The sequence below is a fragment of the Pristiophorus japonicus genome, chromosome 10 (genome assembly GCF_044704955.1).
Source record: "Pristiophorus japonicus isolate sPriJap1 chromosome 10, sPriJap1.hap1, whole genome shotgun sequence".
Taxonomy (NCBI): Eukaryota; Metazoa; Chordata; class Chondrichthyes; family Pristiophoridae; genus Pristiophorus; species Pristiophorus japonicus.
Genome location: NC_091986.1, coordinates 137148735 through 137154438, shown reverse-complemented (window position 1 = coordinate 137154438; position 5704 = coordinate 137148735). Strand labels below are relative to the sequence as shown.

The following is a 5704-nucleotide window of genomic DNA, read 5'->3' as shown; positions in this document are numbered from 1 at the left end:
TAAATGTTTCTATAAGATCACCCCTCATTCTTCTGAACTCCAAGGAGTAAAGACCCAGTCTACTCAATCTATCATCTAAAGGTAACCCCCTCATTTCTGGAATCAGCCTAGTGAATCGTCTCTGTACCCCTTCCAAAGCTAGTATATCCTTCCTTAAGTAAGGTGACTAAAACTGCACGCAGTACTCCAGGTGCGGCCTTACCAATACCTTATACAGTTGCAGCAAGACCTCCCTGCTTTTGTACTCCATCCCTTTCGCAATGAAGGCCAATATTCCATTTGCCTTCCTGATTACCTGCTGCACCTGCAAACTAACCTTTTGGGATTCATGCACAAGGGAGTGTCAGCTGTGGCTCAGTGGGCAGCACACTAACCTCTGATTCAGAAGGTTGTGTGTTCAAATCCCACTCCAGGAACTTGAGCACAAAAATCTAGGCTGACACTCCAGTGCAGTGCTGAGGGAGTGCTGCACTGTCGGAGGTGCCGTCTTTCAGATGTGACGTTAAACCGAGGCCCTGTCTGCCCTCTCAGGTGGACGTAAGAGATCCCATGTCACTATTTTGTAACCACGATGTTATCAGATGATTGCAGGTTCGATGCCTGTCGCGGTCAACTAAATTGCCGTGTGAAATTTTATATTGCAGTGTTTCTGCAGTGTAGTGGTTATCACGTTCGCCTAACACGCGAAAGGCCCATGGTTCGAAACCGGGTGGAAACATCTTGAACATTGTTCAATTAAATATTAGAAAAAATTGAATAATTGACATTAATGGTTCAATACCTAAAAGAGTTTCATGCACAAGGGCCAATGGTGGAGCAGTGGAGGCGTGGCCTATTCAATTGGAGCTGTGCTGCTGAGAGAGAAGGAACTCCCTGCTTTAGCTCCTGTCTCGAAAGCCTGGAGTGAGCCCTGAGAACAGCCCAGGAATAGGAGGGAAGGGCTGGCTTGCTACCCAATCAATATCCGGAGGGAGAGGTGGAGCGCAGAAAAATTACCAACTTTATTACTGCTACAGAGAGTTGGAGAGAGTGGAAAGAACAACAACCTGTGTGGAAGGAGGGAGATTCTGCAATATTCTACAGGTGGGTGTTGGTGCATTCCCCGAAAGACATTGTTTTATTGGTGGGGGGAGAAAGGAAGACCTTTCGAGGGCCGGAACATCGCGGGGGGTGTGTGTGTGTGGAAGTGTGTGTGGGGGTCTTGCTTACAACTAGGCCCCACACACCACTGAAGCACCCCTCCCCATTGCCTAGCCTGGGATAGCTGGAGCTACCAGGCTGATAACTATTGATTACTCTGGTTAACATCGTTGGGAGTGTGTGCCTGTGTGGCTCCAGCTGCCCCAGGTGAAGACATCTTCTCCCCCCACCCGAAGACCACCCCAAAGACTGTGTTTTGTTTGCCATCTGGGGAGTGCACCCACCCATTGCTGTGAGGGGAGACCTGCCCTCGCAGCCTCCCTCTTTCCCACACCCCCTCACTCTATCTCTCTCTCTCTGAATCTCCCCTCTCTCTCTGAGAGCCCTTCCTCCTAATTTTTTAATAAAAAACAATTAAAACAACTGAGCAGAGGGAGCAAGGCCCCTCCCCAATTGTCAACTAGGGGAGAGGTGTGCCTCTTTCAGAGCTCCCTCTGTTCATACATTCAAACGAGGCCACTTAAGACCATTAAGGCCTGTGACTTTGGGGTGGGTGTGGCCCTTAAAGGGACCCCGTGATGGCGACCCCATCTACGTCGGTGGCAGGGCCAGCTAGGACATATGCGCAGGCGTCGTCCACATCCACGGCACCTCCTGCGCCACCTGCTGCCCTGCCACCTTTCAGACTCATTACAAAGAAAAACGGGGTCAAGAGCTACACTCACCCCACAATGAGCATCGAGGAGTGCGTGCGGGCGATGGCTGGGGTAGTCGGCCCCTCGGCCATTGTCGCAGCCTCCAAGATGTCTGGGAAGGCGGTGTTCTTCCTGGGGTCGGAGCGAGCGGTGTCCCTGGCCATTGAAAAGGGGCTCACGGTGGGCGGGGCGTTCCTGCCGGTGGATCCTCTCGAGGCCACCGCGCAGAGGGTCATTCTATCGAACGTCCCGCCCTTTGTTCCCGCTGAGCTCCTCCTCCCTCACCTACACCAACTGGGGGAGGTAAGGTCGGGGATCAACCCCATACCACTCGGCCTCAGGGAGAACAGCCTGTGCCATGTGTTCTCCTTCCGCCGCCAGCTCTTTGTCCGGCTGGCGCGGGAGGAGACAACAGAGGGCAATTTTAATGTGGTGCACGAGGGGAATGCCTACCGCGTCTTCTGGACGTCGGACGGCGTGCGGTGCCATGCCTGTAGGGAGGTGGGGCACGTTCGCAAGAACTGCCCCGCCTCCAAAGCCGCCAAACCACCAAAGGCGGCCAAGGCTGGCGCCGCCGCCACCCCTCCCCCTAGTTGCGTCCGCGTGCCGGGAGCCGTAGATGCGCGGGCATCGTCGGAGGCCTTTGTTTTCACGGCCTCCGGCGGGGGGGAGGGAGAGCGTCCGACCGGAAAGAAGGCGCGGAAGAAGACGAAACATCTAGAGGCGGGCCCCCTCGGTGCACCAGATAATCTGTTTACCACGCTCGGCCCAACCCCGTCACCGGCGAGCGCGGGGTGCCCTGAGCCCGTGCCCGAGCCCTTGACCAGTATCACAGAGGGGCTCGGGCGCGGGCAAGACAAGAAAAAGTGGGGGGTGGAGCGGGAGGCCTCGGCAGATATGGAGGTCTCCCTGCCTCCGCGCCCCCCCAGGAACAAAAGGAGGCGCCGCTCTAATGAGGCGGAGGGGGAACAACATCCCTCCGCGGAGGAGGCGGTGCCCGCCGCGTGTCCCGCGTCCACCACCGGCGCCCCCAAACTGCGCCGTAGGCACGAGGAATCTGTCCCCGGGGAGGGTGAGGCAGTCGAGGCTGCCCAGCCGCTGCCTCCCGGGGATGGCGTGAAAGATCTGCTTGTCGTGGGGGGCGTGGGGCCAGCGGAGGAATGCGTTGCCGCCGGGTCGAGCGTCCCGGGGTCTGAGGCGGGCGGGGCCGAAAAGGCCGAACCTGAGCCCGCCCAGCCAATATCCAACTTCCCTCGGGACTTGCTCGACTCGGCAGAAATACACAGTATTAGCAAATTTAATGAATCTGTACAAGCTGGGCCGGGGGGTGGCGGCGGGGAAGGGGAAGAACAACAACCCTCGACCCCTACTTTGGAGCTGGGGTACTTGGTGGACCTGGAACATTACTTTGACCAGGTCTCTCCGTGTTCCCCGGTTCCTGGGGCGGAGGAGGAACCCCTTCCGCTGACGCTTCCCGACCCAGCACCAATTTTAAAAGAGCCCAGTGGGGACTCCTCTGTCGACGATCCTGGGGGTGGGATCGGGGCAGAGCCAGGGCCGGATGGAGCGGCCGGGCCGTTTGCCGTACCTCGTGCGGTCGACGGGCCGGCTGCTGGCGGCGACCTCCCGGAGGGGGACGGGGACTCGGTGGGGGACGAGGGAGAAGATCTCGAGTCCATCGCCAGTGAGGCGGTGGATCTCCTCGTGCCCGCCGCTGAGTCCCCCCTCATTCCCGTAGAGGAACTCCGGGACTTTTTGGTCCAGAACCAGTGTTGCCGCAACCGAACCCATCTGGCCCGGGAAAGATGGTCTGAGCCGGGGCTGCTCATCGCTTCCGTCCGCGTCGCCGCTAAAACCATGGCTGCGGGCGGGCCCTTATCAAAGGCGCAAGGCCTTGAGCTGCGCCGGCTCAAAAAGTTCCTCGCTGGGCTGCTGAAGGAGTGGAGGTCAACAAAAGACTCCGCTCCCTCCCCCGCAATAGGTTAGGTGGAGGTTGCACTATGCTTTTGTCATGAAGATAACCATAGCCAGCCTCAACATCAACGGCGGCAGAGAGGCACGCCGTAGATTTAACAATTTTTCGCTCCTGCGGGAGGGGAAATATGCGGTGTGCTTCCTGCAAGAAACCCACACCGTTCCGGGAGATGAAGCCACGTGGCTCCTGGAATGGCACAGAGAGGTCCGCATGAGCCACCTCACCGCCACTTCTAGTGGGGTGGTCATCTTGCTGGCCCCGCATTTTCAGCCGGAGATCTTGGGGGTCGAGGAGCCCGTGCCAGGCGGCTTGCTGCATGTAACGGTTCGCCTGGGGGACGTGCCGCTCCATCTCGTGAACGTGTACGCCCCTCAGCCCGGCCCGCAGCAAACGCGCTTCTTCGAAGAGGTGTCCGCTCTTCTTGGCTCCGTCGACGTCGGCGACTGCATTGTCCTCGGGGGGGATTTTAACTGCACCCTCGAGGCGAGGGAACGCTCCGGTGCCCCGCAGAGCATGACGGCGATGGGGAAGTTGAGGGACCTGGTCGGGTCCTTCGACTTGGTGGACGTCTGGCGAAATCTCCATCCCGATTCCAGCGCCTTTACTTGTGTGAGGCCTGGAGTAGGATGGTCCAGAGTTGACCGCCTTTACGTGTCTCGGGCGTACGTTTCCTGTGTCCCGGCGGCCTCCATGCGGCCAGTGCCGTGTTAGGACCACCACCTGGTGTGGGCGGAGCTCGCTTCGCTCCCCGCGAGGACGGGGTCCGCGTACTGGCATTTTAACAACCGGCTGCCGGAGGACGTGCGGTTCCAGGACTCGTTCTGTCGTTTCTGGGCCGACTGGAGAAGGAAGCAGGGGTGCTTCCCCTCCTTGAGGCTATGGTGGGATGTGGGCAAGGATCACGTCTGCGTCTTCTGTCAAGAGTACGCGAGGGGGTCGACCAAGAGGCGGGCGGCCAGGGTCGGGCGCCTAGAAAAAGAGGTGCTCGACCTGGAGTCCCGTCTCGGTCAAGTCGTCGGGGACCCGGCCCTGCGGACGGTATATGAAGCGAAGAAGGCCGCGCTGAAGGACCTGCAGCTCGTCGGGTCCCGACGCGCGTTCGTGAGGTCGCGGATCCGGTTCCTGCGGGATCTGGACCGTGGCTCCCACTTCTTCTACTCGCTGGACAAAAGACAGAGTGTCTGTAAGCAGCTCTTGACGCTGCTGGCCGACGACGGCTCTCTCGTCTCAGATCCGGAGGGCATCAACAACAGGGCTCTCCGGAGCCGTCCAGTGAGGAAGTACGTAGAGTTTTGTGGGAGGACCTGCCGAAGGTCAGCCCGGAGGGCGCCGAAAATCTGGAAGCTCCGCTAAGCCTGGCGGAGCTGACCGGTGCCCTCGACCGGCTCTCGAGGGGAAAATCCCCGGGGCTGGACGGGCTGACCGTGGAGTTCCACAGGGCGTTCTGGGACGTCCTGGGGGGCGACTACGCGCGGGTCCTGGGGGAAAGTCTGGCGACCGGGGAGATGCCCCTCTCTTGTCGCAGGGCAGTCATCGTTCTGCTGCCTAAGAAGGGCGATCTCTGCCTCCTTAAGAACTGGCGCCCGGTCTCCCTCCTCAGCACGGACTACAAAATCTTCGCCAGGGCGATGTCTGCTCGCCTTGGCACCGTGCTGGACCACATGATCCACCCCGACCAGTCTTACACAGTCCCGGGCCGGACAATCCACGATAACATCCATCTGGTCCGGGACCTCATCCATTATTACCAGGAGGCTGGTCTGTCGGTCGCCTTCCTATCCCTCGACCAAGAGAAGGCGTTCAACAGGGTGGATCACGACTATCTGCTCAGAACTCTGCGCGCTTTCGGGTTCAGGACGCATTTCGTCGCCCGGATCCGACTTTTGTACGCCGC

The 5704-nt window shown here is 59.2% G+C and overlaps 1 non-coding gene across 1 annotated transcript; it reads left to right on the top strand.

Annotated features, from left to right (window-relative positions):
• The first annotated feature begins 645 nt into the window (after nt 1-645).
• trnav-aac (transfer RNA valine (anticodon AAC)) lies at nt 646-718 on the top strand. Its single transcript has one exon. It is a non-coding gene; the product is annotated as a tRNA-Val (tRNA).
• The last annotated feature ends 4986 nt before the right edge of the window (nt 719-5704 follow it).